The 23,856-nt window shown below is 49.1% G+C and overlaps 1 protein-coding gene across 1 annotated transcript in view; it reads right to left on the bottom strand.

Annotated features, from left to right (window-relative positions):
• Positions 1-205: 205 nt before the first annotated feature.
• TSHZ2 (teashirt zinc finger homeobox 2) overlaps positions 206-23,856 on the bottom strand; it is a 407,162-nt gene continuing 383,511 nt past the window's right edge. The window contains exon 3 of the mRNA XM_036009972.1: positions 206-3,309. The gene's annotated coding sequence lies outside the window, so the exon portion shown is untranslated. The remainder of the gene's footprint in view (positions 3,310-23,856) is intronic.

Genomic DNA, 23,856 nt, shown 5'->3' with positions numbered 1-23,856 from the left:
GCCGTGCCCCAGGGCACCCACCACCCTGTTGTGCACACGTAGCTGCCCGCTAAGACTTCCTTGGGTGAGTTTTCTGGACCCATTGTGTTTGCTGTTCCGCCTGGTGATCCCAGTGTTTTCTAACATGCTGTCTATTGGGTGGATTTGCTGAACTGCAAAATGGGGCCGAATACGGAACACATAAATGTGTCTATGCAGTTTTCTCAATGGACATCTCCATTTGCAGCTGATGGGTGGCCTTAGCTAGAAGGAGGGGCGGGGAAGGAAAGGCAGTCTCTCCCGGAGCTCTGATACCGGGGGTCAGCGGCCAAATGAGGTACTCCCGTGGGATCTGCCCGTCATCTTCCTTTCCGTTTCTAACGTTCCAGTGGGTCAGAGCTACATGCATTCACGGGGAGGAAAAGAATGGCATGAGTGCAGATAAAAACATTCTCCTGAGTTTATATTATTTAGGGTTTTTTTTTTTCCTCCAGAAAGAAGTTTCTAGAAGCCTCACAGGGCTTGCCAAATGAAGACAGGCTTGGTCTCTAGGAATATGCTAAGAATTTGTGTGTATTTCACAGCACAAGCCCAGATCTCGTTTCTAAGAACAGGAGCAGCTGTCCCTCAGCGGTGACATTTACGGTTACCAAGTGACGAGTCATGAGTCTTACCAAATTTATCAATATTTTTGTCTCTCGCCTCCCACCCCGCCCCTCCGTAGAAATCGCACTAACAAAACCGTATAGATTCTATGTTGAAGCAGAGGATTTATTATTATTTTTTTCTTTCTTAGGAGGGAAACTGTGTCCACGGAGTCGAGCCCTGTACTGTCCCCCACCCCCCCTGCCCCTACCCCCAGGGTTGGAATGAGAGCTCACAATCTGCCTTTGGACTCTGTGGCAGAATCTGAATTCTGGAACTTTGTCGAATACCCCTGGGTCGGAGCGGGCGGTTTCTAACAGCTTCAAGAACCTCAATGCTAATGCACTGATTTCCCTTTAATAGAATTTCATTCTCGAAGGACAGGGCCCAGTACAGTCCACCCTTCAATCTTCACCCATCCCAGGACTATGCCTTTCCAGTTGAGCTCCGTTCATTTCTGGTTGAATAGGTTAAGCAAAGACAGACCTCGCTGTTCTCAATTCACTTTATGATCCTCCCATCATAAAAAATAATATCAGCACCTTGCTTTTCATGTCAGAACTACATTTGAGCCGCGATTCCCTGTGCCCATGAGTAAATCCCATAAAAGCCGCCCCGTTGTACTGTGGCGATGTTTCCTTGTGGGTGATTGATTGATGGATGAGAGCTGACACCTCGATGAAGCTATTTCGACTGCCATCTCAATCCGATGATGTGAGGGGTGTATTTTCTGTCCATGCCTCATTACTTCAGAATGACATTCCTGGAACTTCATTTACTTTTTCCCTCCTTCCCCGAAGCGCCATATTTTTTCCCATCTAGGTTATGCACGCCATAAAAAAAGCAATTTGCTATTATATGTGGCATAAGGGCAATACTTTCCCTAGGAGGTAAATAAGAAGTTTTTTTTTTAATCCCAATGTTGAATTTAGGGATCATGTCAAAATTCTGAAAACAATTCCAACAGGCGGCCTCCATGAGAAATGGTGAACGGGGTATATTTGGCTTCATTTTCTTGGTGTTGAGATTTTTTTTTTTTTTTGGTGTGTGATAACCTTGGTCATTAAAGCAACAACAACAAAAATATTTCTTTTGTTTCACAATCATCTAGTTCTTAGTGTTGTGCCTAGAACAGTTTAAACACTTCACCCATCACCGAGTAGCAGGTTAGAACACAATCCAGACCTATTTGTCCTTTGAGAATAAGGAAATTCATTGTTTAAACGCAGTGATGGATTTATCTACGATAGGTTGCTTTCAGTCATATAGAAAATGCTCAGCGAGAGCAAACAGACGTACCCCTCGCATTTCCAGAGTGTGCGCTAGGTATGCAAGACTTTTAATATTAAAACATGCTCTTAGCTTTTCCACGTTGACGTAGGACCTGATTTTAATCTGTGTAATACAGTATTCCTGTTAATAATAACGTATAATTAAGACATCCGTTAAAAATCCATAACGTTAATTTAATGGAGAAAATCTAATACAGTTCTATTGGAATTTTTACGTTAAATTAACTTTAACGGGCTTTTAATGGATGTCTTAATTAGATCTCATTATTAACGGGAATATTCCACAAATTAAAATTGGGCCCTCAAAGTTTTAATGAAAAAAGTTGCAGGAACACATTTAAAATGGACACCCTATTTCATGCTTTCTGTTGCTTCTGAAGCCCAGCTGTGTTTCCGCGCCCATAAACAACGGGCCCAGCAGAAAGAGATTACCAGAAAAGGCTGAACTTTCCACCCTGCCATGATCTCATCTTCTTGCTTCCTCTCCGATTCGGCATCTCACCAAGCGCCCCCCCCCCCCCCATCCTCCCAATTTGCAGGTCTCATATGACAGTGGTGCAGGCTTGAAACTATTATTAAAAAAAAAAAAAAAAAAACCAAAAAAAAAAAAAAAAAAAAAAACCAATGAGAAGAGCGTGATGATAATAAAGGTGCCTGGCACTGCACGGGGGGAAAAAGTCTTTGGCAACAACATGGTTAAGCCTGACTATTTGAACAACTTTCACAGAAGATGAACATCGTTCAGAGGTTTTCTTGGCTCAAAGTCTGGTTTAACTTAATAATTCTTCCACTTTGCGGTGATGAATGGCTCCCTAGTGCAGGGGCAGGACTGGGCAATCCAGGTGCAACCGTAATTGTTGCACTGAACAGAAACATTTCCTTTAGACAAACGTTCCCAGAGGGGTTATAAATAGGAAGTGGACATTACCATGAAAAAGTAAGCTTCCAGGCGTCTCCATCGAGTGCAGCCCACTTGGACATTAAACTATGGAGACTGATACTCCCCCCACCCTTTCCTGTCCAATGTTACAAACTGACAAAATAAGGACATCAGTGTTCTCAGGCATTATTTTTCTTCAGTGGCACTTTGTTTTCTCGTGACAGTGAAAAGAGGACCTTGGAGATGAGACAGCCCCATTGCAGTTTATCAATGAAAATCTAATATCGTCCATAAGCAGAGAAGTGGAAATCAATACTTCATTACCAAATTGTTAGTGAGGATGAAGAGAAATGGCTGGGGTGGTTTTTGTTGTTGTTGTTGTTGTTGTTGGGTTTTTTTGGCAGTCTTCTCGGAGCAGGGTGTCAGGAGTTCAATGTCGGAAGCGGGGCGGTGCAGCGAAGGACTCAGTGTGAGGGGGATCCAGGCTGGAAAGTTGAAACTAAGGCATTTGTCCTGTAACGGGAATCAGAACAACAACAAAAAGACATGCATTATTGTCTGAGGCAGAGCTCCCGGTGTCATTTCCCCCAGGCCAGCAAATTGTCCGCCTAGAGCGTTTTGTTGGTATTCACCTTCTGCACAGAGTCACACAGTCCAGTCTGGTGTGTGACAGACAGAACCCGGTGATGGGACACAGGAAGGAAGAGCCAATTCAGGGGGAAAAAAAACTTTAAAAGATAATGTGGGGAAGAGATATTTGCACACTGTGTTCACAGCGGTATTATTTTCAGCAGCCAAAAGGTGGAAGCGATCCAAATGTTCATCGGTGGACGGCCTGATACACAAAATGTGGTCTATCCCTACAGTGGAATAATATTGTTCTGTTTCGAAAAAGAAGAAATTCTGACACCCTCTACGACACGAGTGAACCTGGAGGATATTATGCTAAGTGGAAATAAAGCAGTCATTAGAGGACACACACAATATCCTTTTAAGGATGTGAGGTACCCAGCGTGGTCACACTCAGGGGAACATGAAGCAGAATGGTGGCTGCCAGGCTTTCTGGGGGGCAGGGGAGTGGAGAACCGCTCATTAAGGGGTGCAGAGTTTCAGCTTTGCAACACGGCAGAGGTCTGGGGATGGATGCTGCTGGTGGTTGCACAACAATATACACTTAAAAATGATTAAGGTCATGATAAAGTTTCTGTTATGTGCATTTAGCTGCCATTAAAAATAAAAATACAATGCATGATTTTAAAAAAATCATAAAGCACTTTGAAACACACAAAATTTTACCCTTGGCCCTACCACCCAGGGAGAGCTCCTCTTCACATGCTACTGAATTTTCTTCTAGTGTTTTCTTTGTGCATCTCTGCTAGGCCTATGTAGTTGTAATTGCCCACTGTGTAATATTTCTCTCCCTGTGTTTTCACTTGCAAGCCTCATTGTCCAGAGCTGTGTGAGTTCTGTCTCCTACACGGACTGTGAGAGTTTACCGAACCCTTCTCTGATGTCATTTCATTTGTATCCAATTTCCTTCAGTAATACAGAACACTGTGAGGAACATCTTTGAGTTAAAGCCTTTCAGTGTGTCGTATTTGCACAAGCTTACATTCCTAAGTGTGGGATTCTTGAGTCAGAAGTAGGACCGTTTTTCCAGATGGGGACTAGAATTACAGTGGTGAGTATTCCGTGAGTCAGGGGTGTCAAACTCATTTTCACCAGGGGCCACATCAGCCTCCCAGCCAAAATAATTTTAGGACTCTATAAATGTACCTACTCCTTAACTGTTAAGGAGTTGAAATTACATTCGGCCCTTGGAAGGCAACCGCGAGGCTGATGTGGCCCCCGGTGAAGATGAATTTGACACCCTTGCCAGAAGTTATGTAAAACTCTAATCACTATGCTGTGCACATGAAACTGATATAATATTGTATGACAACAGAAATGGAAAAATAAAAAAAATAAAAAAAGATAAGGTCATTTTTGTGGTGAGGAAGTGCTACTCAAAGTGGGTTTTGCTGTGGGAGGTGGGTGAAGTAAAATTTTTTTCAGGTTATATGCCACTTGGATTACTGTAAAAATGCCTATAATTTCTTATATAGGTATTTATATAACTTATTTATAATATATTTCTAATATAATTTCTAATATCTGTATAATTCCTAAAACAAGGTGGTTTTCCTTGTTTATATCTTATTATCTAGTGCAGTGATTTTTAACTGGGTGCCACAAGAACTTCTAAAGCATGCAATACCTGACTACTTAGTCAGGGGCACTGACCTCTTTTCCCTTAGATTATGAAATAAAAACATGACAACAGCCAACACAACAACAGCCATCTGGCGTGAATGCCCTGCGCTGAACCGTAAATATATAGGTCAAACAATAGAGTTGCATCTTATTGGTCACGTCGCATAGAAAGATTGCATCTGATTGGTTTATTCTTGGTACCAGAAATCCTTATATACAAGTACAGGCACCTGATTTTTAAAAAAGTCATTTTAGAGTAAAAAGGGTAGGTAATTACTATTATTATTTTATAAATTAATCAGAATGACACCCTTTTTTGTCAGATTGTCAAAAAATATATTTTTGGTGTGCTGCAGAATTTTAGTAATTAGTTCATGTGTGCCATGAGATGAAAAAGGTTGGAAATTGCTGATTTAGTGGCAGTGTTCATTTCAGCGAGGAAAAAAACACCTTGGCCCAACATACATTTACTCTTCTGGAAAAGGAAAATTTCCACATTGCCATGTGAAGAATAAAGACAAGTTGAAGATTAGATGACATTTGATGCATATAGAGAAATTATGCGCAAAATAACCATAACCGGCAATATAAACGATGTGTAAAGCACAGTATGACTCTAATACTAGCAACCAGTTACTGTATACCTACCAAATACCAGGGACTGTACATATATGACCACTAACCCTTGCAAGAATCTCCTTTTAAAAATAAAGGGAAAAAAGCCTCAGAGAGGTTCATGACTTGTCCAAGGTCACACAGCAGAGAGTGGCTTAAACTTCAGGCCTTCCCCTGTGGACACCCCCTGTGCTCTCTTCAGGTGCCACCCTGTCTAGATGACAGACGGTCACTGTCGGTGGAAGGCGACATTCCCTTCCACACAAGGCTTGTGTTTCAGAGACAAAAGCTAGTTGTCCTTCCTTTGACTTGGCCGGAACCCACTGGCAGATCTGGGAAGCTGAAGGATGGCCGCGTGGTTGAAGGGAGAGAGATGGGTCAGAGAAGGGGAGAGAAAGCAGAGGCCGGAAGTTGCAATGACGTCAGGAGAACGTAGGAAAAGGGTAGGGGCAGAGGAAGAGGAAAGCATGACAGGCCCTGTCTGGGTGGCTCAGTGGGTTAGAACGTTGTCCTGATACACCAAGGTTGTGGGTTCCATCCCAGCTCAGGGCGCATACAAGAAGCAACCAGAGTGCATGAATAAGTGGAACAGCAAATCAACATTTCTCTCTCTCTCTCAAATTAATGGGAAAAATATGACAAATGCCTGTCTTCCCTAAAGGGTGCAAGTACCTTACTCTGTAAAACGGGATGGACTTGGGGAAGGGTGTAGTTTCCCATGAGGTCTTTGAAGCCCTCGCCTCCTCCCCCCGACCATGGTATTAACGTGGTACCCATTTCATAGAACCTTGTGTCATCCATCACTTTCTTGAACTCGTGACAGATTAGATCAACACCCAAACTTCTCTGTCTCTGGGTTTCTCTCAGGACAAGGTTTGGTCTGGGAAAGGGAGCAAGGAGAAAGCAAATCATTTTCTTATATCATAGTCTCCTCTTTGGAAGTTCACAGTACACCAAAGCATATTACAGACTCCGAGAAATCCCGCAATTGAAACGGAACACAGCACGACAGGCCTTTATGTAACTCACTGCTCCCCCCCAGATTTGCTCGACACACAAAACGCTCCTTCCCTACAGAACACTCCCAAACATTCATGAGTGTCGTTTCCTGGAAAACTCCCGCAGGACAGACCCTTGTGCAAAAACCCAAGGAAGCTGATCTGTTCCTAAGATCTCAGGTTGAGATTCTGGACTCGTGTTACTTGGCTTTTTTTGAGTCTCAGCAGGAAAGGGTCCCGTTGTGGTGACAACTTGACATTTTCCAAGTTTATCTGATGCCACTCACGCTAAGGCTGCCCCTGACCTCCCATCAGCACGACGAGGCCGCGTCGCAGGAGGGAAAAGCACCTGGACTGCGTAGCCAGGGATGTGGCTGGGCTCACCTGGCTGGGAAAGGCCATTGAGATTCGGGTTTTCTTTCTTTTTTTTTTTTTCTTGGTCTCTTAAATCACTGCTTTTAATGTTGTCTGTGACGGTTTGGTGTACCAAAGTGTTAACCACTGGCATTATTAATAATTTAGAGTCGTTTCCCCAAGAACATCTGTGCAGTTACTCAGCTCGACTCCAGATCCAAGTGTCTTTCTGTTAAAACCCGGCCATGATGTTATTTCCATCTGAGAGAACTCCTCCTATCCCTCCGTGATTGATGGGTGTGGTCGACTTTTCTGGAAGGTCAGTGCTCCTGTACCAGAAGAGAATGGTAAACAGGAGACCTGAATCTTGGGACACTACCCCCTTTCTTGTTATTCCTTATTTTAAAAGAGGAAACACCTAATTTTTCTCTAGGTCTAAAGATGAAACCCTGGCAGAAAATGAAAACTAGAAAACGCAGGGGAGGGCAATGACAACCGGAGCTTTTATTTCTCATTTTCCGGGATGAAGCCTGTGGAATGAATTAAGGGAAAAAAGAGAGCGAAGACTCTTGGTTGCCTCTTAAATGGTAGTTGGGGCCAAGCCTGGCTGCAACACGGGCTTTCCCCCCCCCCTCTTTTTTTCTAACACGCTGAGCTACTCCTGTAAAAATAAAACGGAAATAAATAAAAATTTTAATTACATATCTACCAAGCCATTGGCAGTGTTCATTAAGTCGAGTTTGTGAGGGAGAGCCAGGCGAGAAGATGTAATTATTCCGTATTAATTACAGAGCCTCCGACAGATGTGCAGGATTACGTACATTTTCCTTTGGCCCTGCCAGAATTTGTAATCCTCGTGGCAAGTCATTTCGGTTGGTGCTTCCGTCCCCTTTGGCCTCACTCAGTGGCACCTGCCCTCTTCCTTCCCCACGCTGCACTGCTGTCCTCAGAGCCGCACACCGTCCCCGGGGCGTGCTGGGTGACGGCCGCCATGGTGGGCACGCCGCTAGCATCTAACGCTTAGGAGCTGGGGGTGGGAGGACTTTGCAACGCGTGGGAGTTTCTTACAGGGTGGTCGTCCCTCATGTTTGAAATTCTGTAGATTTTTCAGCTGTGGCACTCTGGACATTTTGGGCCATAGAATCGCTTGTCGTGGGGGCTGTCCTGTGCATTGCAGGATTTTGAGCAGTATCCCTGGCCCCTAGCTGCCAGATTCCAGCACCAGCCCCTTGCTCCAGAGTGTGACAACCTAAAACATCTCCGAGCATTGCCCAGGGTCCCCGGGGGAGGCAACAAAGTTATTCATTGTTCGGAACCACTGACTGAGGTGGAAGACATTTCTATAACCAGGACTAGCATCCAACTGCACTTGACATTTGAACGCAAGGTCTTTTCTGCACGATTCCAAAGCCTTTTCTGCACGATGCCACGCACGCTGCGTTGTCCTGAAATAAAGCGGCTACCTTGCAAACCGAGAGAAACTACGTTTGACTTGGAAGTTTAGTGGGAGTCTTTGACTTTTTAGGAAGTCCAGTCGTGCCTGGCGTGGGTGCAGCTGATATTCGGGAGGCCCACTCCACAGCCCCCAGATGGTCTGCTGGTACCGCTGACCCGTTCCTGGGGAATCCCACGTAGGAGGAACCTGCCCACGCCGGATGCCCCTCACTATCCCTCCGAGGACCTTGTTCTTCCCTGTGGGGTCCCTGGCATCACCTGTCACCTGTCAGAAACTCGCAGAATGCCGGGCCGGTCCCGCTGTGCTGACGCAGAGTGTGTATTGCCGCAAAATGCCCGGCTGATGAGACGCTCAGTCCAGCCGGAGAAGTCCTGTTCTAGCGAGTTTCTGTGCTGTAGAGTCACAGCTTAAGACGGTTTCTTTGTGAAATCATGTGGTAGGCTGGTCATTCGATCTATTTTCTAAGTGTCTGGGTAGTAGAGGGGAAAGTGTAGGATGCGTGTCTGGAACTGGCCGTGCTGGGCCGGCCGAGGGCCAGGGCCGCTGCTCTGCCCAAGTCCGTCCCACGCAGCAGCACCCCGTTCGCTAAGGTGGCACGCCACCCACACGCATCTGCCTGTGATTCCAGTCTCGTCTGTAGAACGGGCTTCCCAACCCCCCTGTGTGAACACCTTCCAAGGGCCTCCAAGGTCACCTTTTCAAAAGCAGGGCGCTTGAACTCTCCCACGCCGGCGTGTTCCTCCTCCAACAGTTCCCTTCGCAGGAAATGAAACCCAAACTGCTCAAGTGGCTCCGGCCAGAAAGGTGGGTCATCCTTAACACCCAGTCATCGCATTCCTCTGCAGACTCGAGGTGCGGCTCCAACCGCATCAGCCCGGCTCGGGCCTGGGCGCCTGGTCCCCCATGACTGTCATAACCTCTCACTGGGCCCCTTCCTCCTGTCTGCGTCCAGCCCACCCCTTTCTGTGGGGCAGACAGAGTGAGCTTAGGAGAACTTGAATCACAGTGAAGCCGTCACTGCCCATTTCCTCCCAGCGTGTCCTTCAGTGGCCTCTTCTGCGCTTAGAGAGAAACCCCTTGTTTTCCCAGAACTTTCTGGGCCTTGCCACTTCTCTGACCTTGCCTGGGTCTCTGCCCTTGCTGAAATGTGCCAAGAACACTGGCCTTCTGACAGCCAGTCAAAACCTGCCTCAGGGTCTTCGCAGGTGCTGTTCCCTCCACCTAGAATGCTGTTCCTCCCATTCTTTGTTCTGAGAGCAACTTTCATCCGTAAAGTCTCCGTGGAAGTAGCACTGCTTCAGAGAAGTCGGTTCTTGCCCGTTGGACTCGACTAAGCTCTTTAAAAAATAATATTGCACTTTTATGTTGTCCTTGTGGGACTTCTCGCAGTTTATAAACAAAATGACACACGTATTTGTAGGTTTAGTGTCTGCCCCCTGTACCGGCCCATAAACCCCAGGAAGGCGGGGACGGTGAGCCTGCCCATCATGGCAGCATTGCAATCACGTTAGCCAAAGTCTGGCGTGCAGTAGGGACCTGACCAACATTTGTTGTGTGAGTGAAGCCTTTATGATAATAATCCGAGGTCTATCTATTCCAACATGGGAAAACATTTTTTAAAAGTGTTGAGCCCTGGCTAGCGTAGCTCAGTGGATTGAGCACCAGCTGTGAACCAAAGTGTCGCAGGTTCGATTCCCAGTCACAGCACATGCCTGGGTTGCAGGCCACGGCCCCCAGCAACCGCACATTGATGTTTCTCTCTCTCTCTCTCTCCCTCCCTTCCCTCTCTAAAAATAAATAAATAAAATCTTTTTAAAAAGAATTATCTGGAATCCTTACTTCTCTAATTCTGTCGGAGACAACTTAGAACACACGTAAAGTAAAAAGAGAAGAGGCTAGAAAAACCAGCCCGAGGAAACATACGTGGGCACCAAGAAGCTTTGCCATCTGCTTAGTACTTTCAACTTCAAAGAATAATTTATTCTGCTGTTTTGAAGCGATTTACATTTTTTTCCCAGAGCACGTTCATAGCATTGTCTTCTAAAATACATTGGACAAATACCAGCAGCCGATGATAAAGAGGTTGAGGCTAAGGGGGTTTAGAAAATTGGCTCCCGTGGTGGTTAAGTGGTGGGCCAGGGCGCCCGCCTCGTCATTCAGGACTTCTTAAAACAGAAAAGAAGGGAGTGAAATATAAATGCTGCACGTGTATAGAGGGCGTCTCTAAGGAAGACCGTGACCAGGAAGCGGAGTAGAATTGGAGACAAGTGATTTTTTAACCGTGTAATCCTGGGAGAAACCTGCAGGTCATATTTTTCCAAATTGATTTTACAATTTGAAAATCCAAATGGACTTACCTACATGGCTGAATTTCATCATGAACGCTTCTCCTAATTTTTTCCTAGGAGAAATCTCTGTGTGCGGAAGCCCTCAAACTTAGGTGGACCCCTTCCACTCCTTCGAATAAATAAAAGCTCCGCTTAAACGCATCGGATACTCTTTATACACCAGACACAGCTTCTTGTGAGGAGGTGGATATTTTTGCACGTTATCTGGTGTTTTTGCCTTTTCTTAATTCCCTTCTTCCCAGTAGATTTCCTGTCACTGAAACGGCACTAATTGCTCTCAGAGGGGGAGGTCACACACTAAGCCTGAGAGAAGGAAGGGGCTGAGCCTCTGAATGGGGAGAGAGCCTTCTTCTCTCTTCTATCGAACCTCAGAGAGGTTGCGCCAGGGACAGAAGGTGCGAGTGGTGTATCCGGAATGCCCACAAGTGTTCATTGTGGACCCACCACTTATGTGTCATTCCCATTAATCATCTCAGCCATCCAAAGGCGTCCCCACATCACGGGGCACAACACCGAAGGTTAGGTTGTTAAAGGGACTTATCCAAGGCACCATGAAAATATGTGGCTTGGAATATTCCGACAACCCATCGGAATACACGTTTTCTAGATTGCAGAGCTTCCACTTTTAACCACCGAGCTAACTGTTCCTGATGTCAGATCTGTACCCACGAGACCACAGATTCTTTGTCCATGGCGGTGCTGGGTTAGACCCTTGAAGATGAGGAGGCGATGCTGCAACATTACTGGTCTTGCCCGTCTTCTCCTTGGAACAGTTAAAGACGGATAGCACGCGGGTCATAATTGACACACGGGAAAAAAAAATCTCAACTTTTGAACTTCCTCTTTTGAAAGCACGGCTTGTGATAAATCATCCGTATCTCAAATGCATGACCCAGCCAACTGCCGACCTCCCCACAGCTGGCGAAGGGTTTCGCTGCGGGTTCTTATCGGTCCAGAGCAAACGTCTTCTACGCTGGCCTCCCGCCTGCCTCGCCAGCTTCGAGTGTTCAACAGGGCGGGCGAATGGGAAATCACTAAGCAAATGCGTTCCCTTTTTGTCTACTTAGCGGGCAACCCTGGAGATGGCTTAAGGCCTCATCACGACCACGTGCAAAACGGCTGTTGCGTGAAACTGGCAGAAGCGGGGTGACGTCTTGGAGAACCACAACAACAAAAATGTCAGGAAGAACACGGGGTCTCCTGAGAGTGGGGCACGTGCTGTCAGTCGGTGTCATGTGTGTCCTGGAGTGTCAGCTCGGAAGATTTCCGTGGCAGCAGAAAAGCTTCTCCTTCGAGCACACTCTTCCACTCCAGGCTACGCGAGCAGCTGAGAAATAGGAATAAAAGGCACGGCGGGAGGGTTTGCCCTAGGAAACTCTCTGGACAACTAATGATGGGATTGTGGAGTCTTAACAGCTGCCCAGTTATCCCTAATTATGACCAAAGGTACGTCAGTCTAAATAAACGTGAGAAGGCCAAGAGGGGCGTTTTCCTCTTCCCTCCCCTCAACCAGCTTTTACCACGAGTCTCTTCTCAGTGTGAGGCTTTGACAGAGCTTGGATCGAGTAATTATTAAAAAGGGATGGAGCTCGGCATTAAGTGAAACATACACACACACATGGAGAAAGAAATGATTTCTGCTTTAAATATTTGGTTTTACCATGGGAACCTCTGATTTGTCTTTTTGGCACCCTCCAGTATCACAAAAGTTTTGCAGGATGTTTCTGGCAGACACCAAGTATCAGGAGAGCTTCGTGTATTCTGAAATCCTGATAGACGTTTTCCTGCTGCAAACACTCAGTCTTGGGATGGATCAGGGGTCCATTTTTCTTTCACTGCTGGGAAGCTCAGAGGCAAACTGGTGGCCCAACTTTAGCAACTGTGTTTCCTCTCAAGGTTCCATTGGTGCCCACCAATTTCTCTTTGTGTTCTCTCTCGGTTCCTCTGGTGTACTTGTGCAGGCTTTGTCTCTGTCGCTCACTAGCTGTGGGCCATTAGGGGAAGCGACTCACCCCTTTGGAGCCCAAGTTTCCCATCCTTCAAAGTCACAATAACAAGAGTATCTTCCACAAATGGTGCCTGGCCCCCACAATAAATACTCAATAGAATGTAGATTTAAAAAAATGACTTTCTTTTTCTTTCATGATTTTATTGCATTGCAGACAATATAGTCCCTTAAAAGTGCCGTGGAGGAAGATGTCGAATAAATAAAAAGATACACATATAAAATTCTGCTTATGTGCGAGAAATAAGTAATCACCGGGTCTTGGGAAATGGATTATTTTTTTCTTTCTGGAGATTTCAAAAAATAAGCAGAAGAGAGGCTCTTTGGTTCATACATTAACCAATGTTGAAGAGAAATCAGTTGTCAGCTCAGATGTGAAGCTAAGGGAAGTTCTCCCTTTTTATATATGCACAAAAAAGGATAAAATAGCATCTCAAAACATTGGAGGTGGATATTAAGAGGGGAGCAGAAAGCAGTCCTGGTACCCACCGTCGTATTAAGTGCTCATTATCAACTCGGGGCTCCACAATAATGCCTGACAGACTATCGCACGGTCCCCATTTACCGACGAGCAAACAGGCTTGCGTTGGCGAGGAAATGTAATTGGGGTCAGACAGTGAGCAAGTGAGAGAGCCCAGCATTTCGACTTCGGTTTGTCTGGCTTCGAAACCTCTTCTGCAGCCAGCCTTTCTCGCTGTCGATGGAACGAGCTAGAATCTCCTGCAGGCGCATTGCTTGGGGAAGCTGTGTCAACGAAAAATGACAAGGACTGCAAACATGCCCAGCTGTTTTTGTCCTCTCCAGGGAGAGGTGGAAAGGGCGGGTCACTATCAGAACGACACACCCCCGGGGTGGAGCCAAGGTCAGGAGGTCATGCTTGGCAGCCAGGTATTGACCACGTGATGCTCCTCCCATCTGCTTGCGTGGGGCGCTTGGCCGCAGACGGGGGGAAAGGAAGCGGTTTCTTGTCCCCACTTGCATTGAGCCACGCTCGCGCACTCCAAAAGGGCACTTAAACGGTTTGAAAGAGGTCCGACGCCGGCAAACACGCCCATAAACCACCCGGGCAGCCTCGAGTCCGCGGTGCCGACGACGTGATTCACGGCGGGACCCGTCCTCTCTAAGTGGAGTGCGCGGCACAGTGTTATTTATGGCAACCGGCCGGCGACCGGGCGAGATTCACCGCGTGGACACAGCGAGGGGACGTCGCTGCCGCCTCCCTGGGAGCGGTTGCCATCTCACAGGCACGGCAGGCCTTCCTTCCGAGGACGGGAGATAAACAGGCAGGGGTGTTTTATTTGTTTCCTTTTTCTCGCCGCTGTGATTCAGGGTCTGAGGTCCAGGGCGGCCCTGCTCGTGATGTGTCTACACTGGAAAAGGAGGTGAGTGGGTAGACGCGTGTTTAGATAATTCAGACCAAACCTCTCGTTTTCTAAGAAGAGTCTCCCTTCATGTCCTTTATTTTTATGTATCTTTTTAAGGATTTTATTTATGTTTAGAGAGAGGGAAAGGGAGGGAGGAAGAGAGGGAGAGAAACATGGATGGGAGAGAGGAGCATCTATCAGCTGCCCCTCGTTCACACCCTGAGTGGAACCAAACCTGCAACCCAGGCAAGTGCTGTGACCGGGAATCGAACTGGTGACCTTTTGCTTTGTGGGACGATGCCCAAACCACTGAGCACAGGGCTCCCTTCATTTCAATGATAGGTTTCATTCATTGGGTGCCTATTCTTTGCATGAACCTTGACTGCTGTTCTTTCAATTCTTACATGTATCCTGATCCCCAAAGGTAACTCTTACGAATCCCTTTTTTAGAGGTCAGGAAAATGACAGACGGATTGAAGCGACGGGACCAAGATCACAAGTCGGGGAAGTGGCAGACTGGAATTTGAATCTGGGTCCCTCTGTCACCAACATACCATATTGCTTCAGAATTGTAACTGTCACCCTTCACCAATTTGATGGCTGGTAATAATCACCCATCTTCACAATGGACTGGGAGTGAGTGTTTCCTCTTTGCGAACGAAGAACCAGGGGCCCAGGAAGTGAAAGTGTCCCCGCTGCCCACACAGGTATTGCCTAGAGGAACTGCAATGAGGCCAAGATTTGTCTGTATCACAAACCTAGTTTCATCTGACTCTATCCAGTAATGCCCAAAGAACATTCTGGAAAGTCCAAGTCCCGTGCAATGCTTTAAGAAAAAAAGATTTTTTTTGTTTATGCTTTAAACAAAAGCTCCTAAAAATTCAAGCCCCCACTTCCCCCACCCCAGCCCAGCCTTTGCATCTGCTGTGCCCCTTGCTGGGGGTGTCCTTCCACGCCTGCCTGGATAAATCCTGACCCACCTCATCCTCTGGCTAAAATGTCACGTGCTCAGAGAGACCTTTCCTTACCCCAGAATCTAGACGAGGTCCCCAGATTGCCTAGCTCTTGCCTCCCACTTGTCGTGAGTAATGCTCTGGTGTTTGTGAGTCCTGGCTGGGAGCCCGCCTCTCCCACTGGCCTTCAGGAGGGCGGGCAGGGGTGTTCACTGCCATGTTCAACGAGATGCCAGCCCAGTGCCTGGCCCGGGGGTGGCGCTCAGTGAAGACACTTGAGCTTTTCGTCATCCTCTGCCTTTGCTCTGCCTTGGTAGAATCACAGAAAGGAAATGAGCGGCCTCAGGGATCCCCCCTGCCCCCACCATCTTGCCAATGGTGACACAGAGGCCCGAACGTCACATCCATGGGATGATGATGCCGAGGGCACTTGTTACTGTCCCCGTCCCAGAGCCCGGTGTTTCACCACTTACATCTGACCCCACCCTCAAGACCCACAAGGAAACTGTGAAGCAGCTTGCCCAAGTTCACAGCCACTGAGTGGCACGGAGTTGTCAGTTGTGCTTCCTGCCTCTGAGCGGGGTCCCCATGCTGGCCCCGCTCCACACTGGGCCGCACCCCCCCTCCCCCCACCGGAGACTGTGCTGGGCTTGGTCTGAGGTAGGCCTGGGCACTGGGTTTTTAAGTTTCCTGGGGGATTCTAATGTGTTACCAAGATTGAGAATTGTTGCCTTAGTGCACAATTGATTGACTGATGGATCAATCACTACCATTTAATCAGTTAACCCTTCTTGCAGAGACTCGGTGGAACACACGACTTGTTCAGTTCCACCACAGCAGTCCTACTCCCTTCCCCGTCTCCGTGTCTCTCTCCGCTCCCTCCCCCAAATCTGCATTTCTATGTAGATTAAATTCCAGCACGCTGCACACACCAACCCACAATGCACGGCTGTTTCTAAAGACGGCCGCCCTTATTTACGCGTCCAGACCCAACAGTCTCGTTGCATCTCAGATAAACGACTGAGCAACCGCATTTCCATACAAACTGAGCATCCTAGACCCTTGGTCCCTGTGGAGTGTTGATTGGATTGCACTTCAGTCCTAATAACGGTCGCTATTATTAGATAATGAGGATTCACTTTGTACCAGGCGCTGCGGGAGGCTGGTGGGGTACAGAGGGACCCCGAGACACACCTGAAGTGGGTATTTCCACCAGGACCTTTCCACCAAGGATCAGCCGGCTCATGGGAAATGAAGGGAGGGTCCCCGTTGCTGGTAGGAGGTGCAGCCTGGATTTGAACCTTCCTCTGTTTACTCCTTCCCTGCCCTCATTAGAACTTCTCTTCCCACTAGACCACACTGCCCCTAGGAGCCTCCTCAGACTCTACCTGCGATGCTGCTCACGCTCTGAAAAAACACCCACCCGGGCTTGTTTCCTGGAAGGAATTCAAGGCTTTCCTCCACCCCCAAATCAGCTGTTGGGAAGCAAGGGAATGTATTTTAAGTGTCTCGCTTACAAAATTTACTATAAAATGTTCCGTCCTTCCCAGCATAGCTACAAATGAAGCAGGAGGGTGGACCCCTTCTGTTTTGGGCGAAGGGAGTTAGGGGAAGTTTGCAGGGAAGGCTCCTGTGGCCACAGGCTGCCGCTCCCTCTGAGGCTGGGGCCGGGGGCAGGGCGGTGATCGCAAGAAGCAACCACTGACGTCGAAGGAATGAGGATGACGAAGGCTTGATTTATGACGAGGAAGCTGGTGTTATGGATGGAACTGTGTCCACCCCCAACCCCTGCTAAATTCCTGTGCTGCTGTCCTCACCCACATACCTCAGGGGACAGAACTTTTGAAGAGCTAAGCTGAGGCCTCACCCAATCTGACTGGCATCCTGGTAAGAAGAGGACGTTAAGACACACGGACAGAGACCCCAGGACGGGCACGCACACAGAAGGCAGACCCCCGCGAGGACTCGGGGAGAAAGCATGTGCCAGTGCGTGCCCACGGCAGGCAAGCTGCGTGCTCCGAGGACAGCGAAGCCAGATAATGAGAAAGTCGGGGCTGTGAATGCCAGTGTGGCCGTTTCCAGAAGGGCCCGGGGAGCCTCACGAGGAGGTGACACCTGTGCGCAGCATTCGCGGGATCCGTGATCTCAAGTGGAGAAAAAAGAATCACATCTTTTATTTCACCGACCTCTAACTGAAATTCTGCATTTCCTTCCCTTATGGAGGTGGACACCACCTTGTAGTAGTAGGAGCATCCTCCCGATGTGTAGCACCAACATTGTCACCAAAATGTCACAGCTTTTGTCGAGTTACAGTTGTGGCAAATATCTTGCGATACCAGGCAGACTCGTTCCTTTGAAATGACGGTGTTATTAGCCGCGGTGTTGAGCGTGCAACTCAATGCGCAGAGTAGGGCGAAGGCGGGCTTCCGGTGGCGGGTACGGACGGAACACACCCAGTGAGTTCTCGTGTTACCAGTTATTAGATGTTGCACTATTTTCCATACGAACAATTGGAACCCTACTTTGCCCACTTTGCACAGGAAGAGCTTTATGTATCACTATCGCAAAGCGCTGTCTTTAATTTTTGATAACTGTACTTCCATGAATTTTTTTAAACCTATGTATTTTATTTTTTGCCTTTACAAGCGTTCCTTCTGCGGAGGGCTCTGTGGGCCGCACCAGATGGCCGAAGTCTGCAGCCGGAAACAATCAGAACTTGGGCGGTTAAGGAAACCACAGGCCTCCTCAGTCCAACAATTAATTCTTAACCTTGGCCGGGCTTTACGGGAAAGCCGGCGAAGCATGGAATTTCTAGGAGCAATTGTTACTTGAGTTGTTCAAGTTTACGGTGAGGACGAGAGACGTGTGACACTGAAAACAAACTTGTGTGTGTGTGTTTGTAAATGCACAGCTGTTTGCTTGTTGTTTCTGGAGAGCGGATCTGTGGCTCTCACCAGACTCTCAAAGACGTTCTTGACCCGTGTACGAGTTGGAACCCCCATCCAGGAGGAAGGGGTCTCAGGTTGGGGGCTCCTTCTGAGCCAGGCTGTGATTTCCTCACCATCCGGTGGAAGCTACTGTCAGGAGGGACCCGTTTCTCCCTGCACCCCACCCCCACCCCGTTCTGTTTCATCCGATCCCATGCCTCGAGTCTGCCCCAAACTAAGAAAATGTCGTGCAGGCGGGTGAGTGAGTGGCCGCAAGAGCGTCTGTACGGAGAAGGGTTCTGTCTCCATCGGCTCGTGTGTGTGTGTGTGTGTGAGGAGGCAGAGCCAGAGGCTCCCTAAGTTAATCTTCATTATCGCATCAGCAGCGCTTCCCCGCCCTGGTTTTAAATTAAGATGCCCCGGCCACGCTCCTCTCTTCCCTGTGCTCTGCACACACAATCAGCCAGCAAAGCATTTTAATTAGACCTCCTCTATTATTAGAGCACGGGTGGTGGTGGGGGGGGATTCACGGCGGGTCTGAAGGACCCCGAGCTAGGAGAGAGAAAGGTAATCATTTAATTTGTTGTTGTTTCCATAAATCAGGGCCCGGTCGTCAATTTCACCACATATTTGAGAGCACATGTTATTGACAATGTGTTCGTGGAGAAAAATGGAGTTTGCTGGCAAAGTTGTTCCATTTTCTAAAGATTAAATTGTTCATTGTACAGGCCGCCATCTGCCCACCCTAGAAGAGAGTTAGCTGTTGGCAGAGGCACTCAAAGTCTAGAAGATAAAAGTTAAATTTGTTTTTTTTTTTTGGTTGTTATTGCTATGCATAACCAAAGGTGAATTCATTCATCCAGCCATCCGTCCATTCAGTATTTATATCAAGTGTTTCTTTTGTGACGCCAGGTGGCTTGCAAGGAATGATGTCTGCGGAAGGACCACACGGAGCTGACTGAGAATTCTGTGGTCCTCCGAGTGGCTGGCATTTCTGTCCCCTGACCCACCCCAGGCACTAGCCGGGGTCCGACCGAGTTAGGACGGGAAAGGCAGGTGTCTGCACTCACAGAACCCTCCCGTCGATGGAGGGCAGCTAAGGCGGACACGTCTGGGAGCAACGCGGCACAACACGGGCGTGGAGACAAGCAGAAAGGAGAGGCAGAGCTCATTTCTGAGCAGGAGCTTCTTGGAGGAACGGAGTAAGAAGGGTTTGGAAGAACCGCGATGCGGCCCTTCACATCCCCGTTGTTCTTTTATGCGGACTCTGTCTGGTCGGGGGTGAAGTTGTTAAGGCTCAGAGAGATGAAGTAATTGGCTTCCTCTGGGTCACGGACTGTGTGGAGGGCTCTTATTTATTTTTTTATTTGACCCTCACAGCGACCCTGTGAGGTAGGGCCTTTGGAAAAGGAGACAGGCTGCAGAGGGAATCTCCACAACTCACCCGGAGGGTCCCAGCGAGGGTTTGCATCGAGAGCTCTCTGCCTCTGGGGACCGCGTGCTTCACTGCCACAGGGTCCCGCCCTCCAGGATGGCCCAGTGGGTAGGAGGGGCTACGGGACAGCACAGAGGCGGTCTGGGCCGAGAAGGACACATACCACATGCTTCCACTGACGTGTGGACTCCGGAGAACAAAATAAACACGCACAGAAGAGAAAGAGATCGACAGCTGTCCGAGGGGAGGGGCTTGGGGCACTGGGTGAGAAGGTGCAGGGATTAGGAGGTACAAATTGGTTGTTGCAGACCAGTCCCGGGGCTGTACAGTGCAGCAGAGGGGGCACGGTCAAGTGCAGGGGAACTCCTCTGTGGGACCAGGCGGGTCTCTGAACATTAGGGGGACCGCTCCCAGGAGGGCGTGATGTTCTGGCCCCTGGGCCATACATCCGAAACTAACACGGAATAGCATTAAATGTAAACTGTAATTGAAAAATTATATATATATATATATATATATATATATAAAAGGAAAAAAGGCCATTTGGGGTCATCTGGGAGAAACCAATGCAAACTTTACCCTTTATTTTTTTTTGATTTTTTAAAAAGATTTTATTTATTTATTTTTAGAGAGGAAGAGAGAGAGACAGAGAGAGAGACAGAGAGAGAGGGAGAGAAACATCAATGTGCGGTTGCTGGGGGCCGTGGCCCACAACCCAGCATGTACCCTGACTGGGAATCGAACCTGCGATGCTTTGGTTCGCAGCCCATGCCCAATCCACTGAGCTACGCCAGCCAGGGCAGACTTCACCCTTTAAAAGCTGCCAGATGCTGCCTTACCCAAGTGCTCCAAGTTCACGTCACCAGAAACGACCCGCCCACACCAGGAAACCCCCGCTGTGACACACTAGGAGGGTGCGTCCTCTCTGTGGCACTCCTGCCAAAAATGCATTGCCTCGGTCCCTCGGTCCCCCGTGAGAAGCCACCAACAACCCCCAGCTGGGGAGCATCCCACAAGGTAGCTGACCGGCCCTGGTCAAGAGTGCTCACGTCCTAAAAGACAAGGAAAAGTCGGGGGAGTTTCACAGATGGAAGGAGGAGGAGACACAACAACCCTGAATCCAGCGTGATTAGGGTCAGGAGCTGCAGAGAGAAATCCGGGTGAGGTTCGAACAAGGTCCCTAGTTTGGTGAGCAGCACTGGCTGGGTGAGACGCTAACATTACGGGGAAGCTGAGTGAAGCACCTTTCTTCTATCTCTGAGACCTGAAGTCTGAAATTACTTCCGCAATAAAAAGTGAAAAAGCAGGGAGGCCACTAGATACATTCCCAGGAGATTTATGAAGCGATAGAACAGGCCGCCCCTCCCCACTTTTCTCGCCCGCCCCCCAGCCTATCCAGGACAAGACAACAGAGATTCGCTGAACAACTGTTAGGGGCCGCGGGAGCCGGGTGAGCGACCCTTCGAGAAGCGCTCAAGGGGCCTGGGCTCCAGCGAGGAGGGAGGGGGGCGTCCAGCTTCCTGGGGGCAGTGCTCAGGCAGCCGACTCTGGGGTCTACACTGTCGAGACTGAGAAGGCACAAGAGATTGGACAAAGATGGTGCAGCCACAGAGGGCCAAGCAGCTCCCCTGCACGCTCGCTGTTTCGGCAAGGAAATAAAAAGATGCGTAAGTTTTGGGTAGTTCCCAAGCCATCTCGCTGCTAACTGGCCCCCAGCCCTAGAGGGAAGGGGGAAGAAGAGGGCATGTAAGCCCTGAGTGGGTGGGTGTCAGGTCAGTGAGAAGTCATCCTGAATGCAGCACGCCTCCCACATTGGGATCCAAGACCCCCACAGACCCACACCTGCCCCACTAGAGCGCCAGGCCCTGGGTGCCCGCCCCGCAAGGGGTGCTGGCTGACGAGAGAGGATTTCCACAGCACTTCATTAAGACGAGAGGGTATAGCCCTAGCTGGTGTAGCTCAGTGGATTGAGCTCGGGCTGCGAACCAAAGCATCGCAGGTTCGATTCCCAGTCAGGGCACATGCTTAGGTTGCAGGCCACGGCCCCCAACAACTGCACATTGATGCCTCTCTCTCTCTCTCTCTCTTTCTATCTCCCTCCCTTCCCTCTCTAAAAATAAATAAATAAAATCTTAAAAAAAAAAGAAAAAAAAAGAAACTTATAAAAAAAAAGACAAGAGGGTATCCCCTGTCCACCAATCCTCCCTCCGGAATCCAACACATCAGGATAAAAGGCGCCTCGAGGAAGGGAAGGGAGAGAGATGAGTGAAGGAGCTGACCTGCTCCCTTCCTGCCCCACGGCTGGGGACGGCCGCAGGGACACAGCTCTTTCCCATCCCGCGGGAGGCTTGTGTGGGCGTGTCCTGAGGGCACTGGAGCAGGAGTGACAGCAAGCAAGGCCAATCCTGCAGGCTCTTTTCAAGCCACTGCTGGCGTCCTATTCGACGGACCAAAGAGTAGCTGAGCCTGGACTCAGAGCCAGAGGACCCGACGGTGCCCTGGCCGGGTGGCTCTGTAGGTTATGGCGTCGTCCCCATGCACCAAGGTTGGGGGTCTGATCCCTGGTCAGGGCACGTACAAGAATCAGCCAACGACTGTATCAATACTAGAACAACAAATCAATGTCTCTCTCTCTCAAATCAATAAATAAAAATTAAAAAATGAACTATAAATGGACAAGGAGAACGGCATGGATACACAGGTGGGGAGAGAACTGGGGCCACTTGTGGAATCCACTCCACCCAGTGCGGAGGTACATGGAAGCGTGGGGGCTGAGCCCGGCCTCAGTCCGACTCTGGGGGCCACGCGCTCTCTCCGGGTCCGGCTGGCCCCCCTTGCACCGCTGGGTATGTCTTCAGTGATTAAGGTGTGAGCTCCAAGTAGGATGGCACGACATGTGGATAACACAAGGTCCAAAGTCATCCAAGTTGCTCTTTGGGTTCCTTCTCCCTCGGCTGGTTTCATTTCCCGAGTGGATTAGCATTTCTGCGGCGTGGGCAGAGGGCTGAGACGATTCTTGGGCTCCTACCCCTGGACGCTGACCAGTTTGCGCGGTTCCGGCACCGTCAGCCAGCCCAGGCCCCAGCCGGGCCAGGGCATCAGCCACTCGGCTTTGCTGGACATGCCACTCTCTTTGGCCGAGTTCCACGGCCAATGGGGTAGAGTCCTCAGAAAAAGTCAGTTCAATTAGGCTGGGGAAGGGGACACGGCATCTTTGAGTAATGAGGTTGGGGAACAGGGAAAACGTTTTCCACTAGCTCTTGTCTCACGGCGTGGCATTCCGGTTTCGTGACACTTCATAATAAATCATTGCTTATCACTCACGTGGGACCAGAACATGGCTCCGGTTAAGATTCGTTAGCGATTGTGAAGAAGAAACATGAATTGCTGTATATCAGGGCTGCCTGATCATCTTCCTGTCCACTGTAGGCACTTTTTTTTATTGTCATATTTACTGTAACCCTTGTTTAAGGCATAAATAAGTGGAAGGAAAGGAGCACCACATATGAATAATGAAAATGAGTTTATCTCACTGATGCATTGATGCGGGCATTCAACAATGACGCTGCACGGCAGTGTGCACCCGGCGTCGGCAGCCGCTCGGGTCGGAGAAGCTCCTATACTTGAAGTGTCTCCCTTGCTTCCCTCCCCCCTCATTTTTGTCACCGGTAACGCCGGCACGTTCCTAGGCAAGGATGGAGGCTCCGGCACGTGTGTGATTGCAGTGTGAGGCTTTTGCTTTCGGAACCACAGCAGCCTCCATTCTCGTGACGTTTGTTACAACTATTCATTGGGATCCCAGGGAGCAGGGGAGAGTGACTTAACACAGAAGAAACGCTAGGGCTTGGGTGGGGGTGGGGGAGTGACTCGCAAGACAAAAGCTTTAAAGATGTTCCAGCTGGTGTGTCGTTTGAGATGAGTCAAGACGTGCGTGAGAAACGTGCGTGAGAAAGTCCTGGATGTGGGGCCAGACCACCCTGGGAGGCTTGTGATAAAAGCACCGGAGGTTTTGGGCTCGTGGACCCTGTGACATAGCCGAGACCTCTCCGTGGCTAGGAGGGCCATGGAGGAGAGGCTCGGTGGGATGGGACAGTGGCGAGGGCTGCCACTGTTCACTTGTGGGCGACGGGAAGCCCTGGTCTCGTCCTTGGACAGCTGGTGTGGCTCCCTGGCAACTCCTGCCCAGCTGACTTCCCCAGAGGCCCCTGCCTTGTCCCTTCATATTCCCCCCCACGCCCATCACAGCCGGTGTTGGTACGAGGGGCAGCCACCAGTAGCTATCACTCGCACCCATAGAACTTTCTGGAGGAGTCGTGGCGAAGCTGCCTGTTGCTGGAGAGCATGGCCTAGCA

This window comes from Phyllostomus discolor, chromosome 9 (assembly GCF_004126475.2).
Source record: "Phyllostomus discolor isolate MPI-MPIP mPhyDis1 chromosome 9, mPhyDis1.pri.v3, whole genome shotgun sequence".
NCBI classification, from domain to species: Eukaryota; Metazoa; Chordata; class Mammalia; order Chiroptera; family Phyllostomidae; genus Phyllostomus; species Phyllostomus discolor.
Note: the sequence above shows the minus strand (reverse complement) of the source record. Positions and strands in the feature narration are given on the sequence as shown.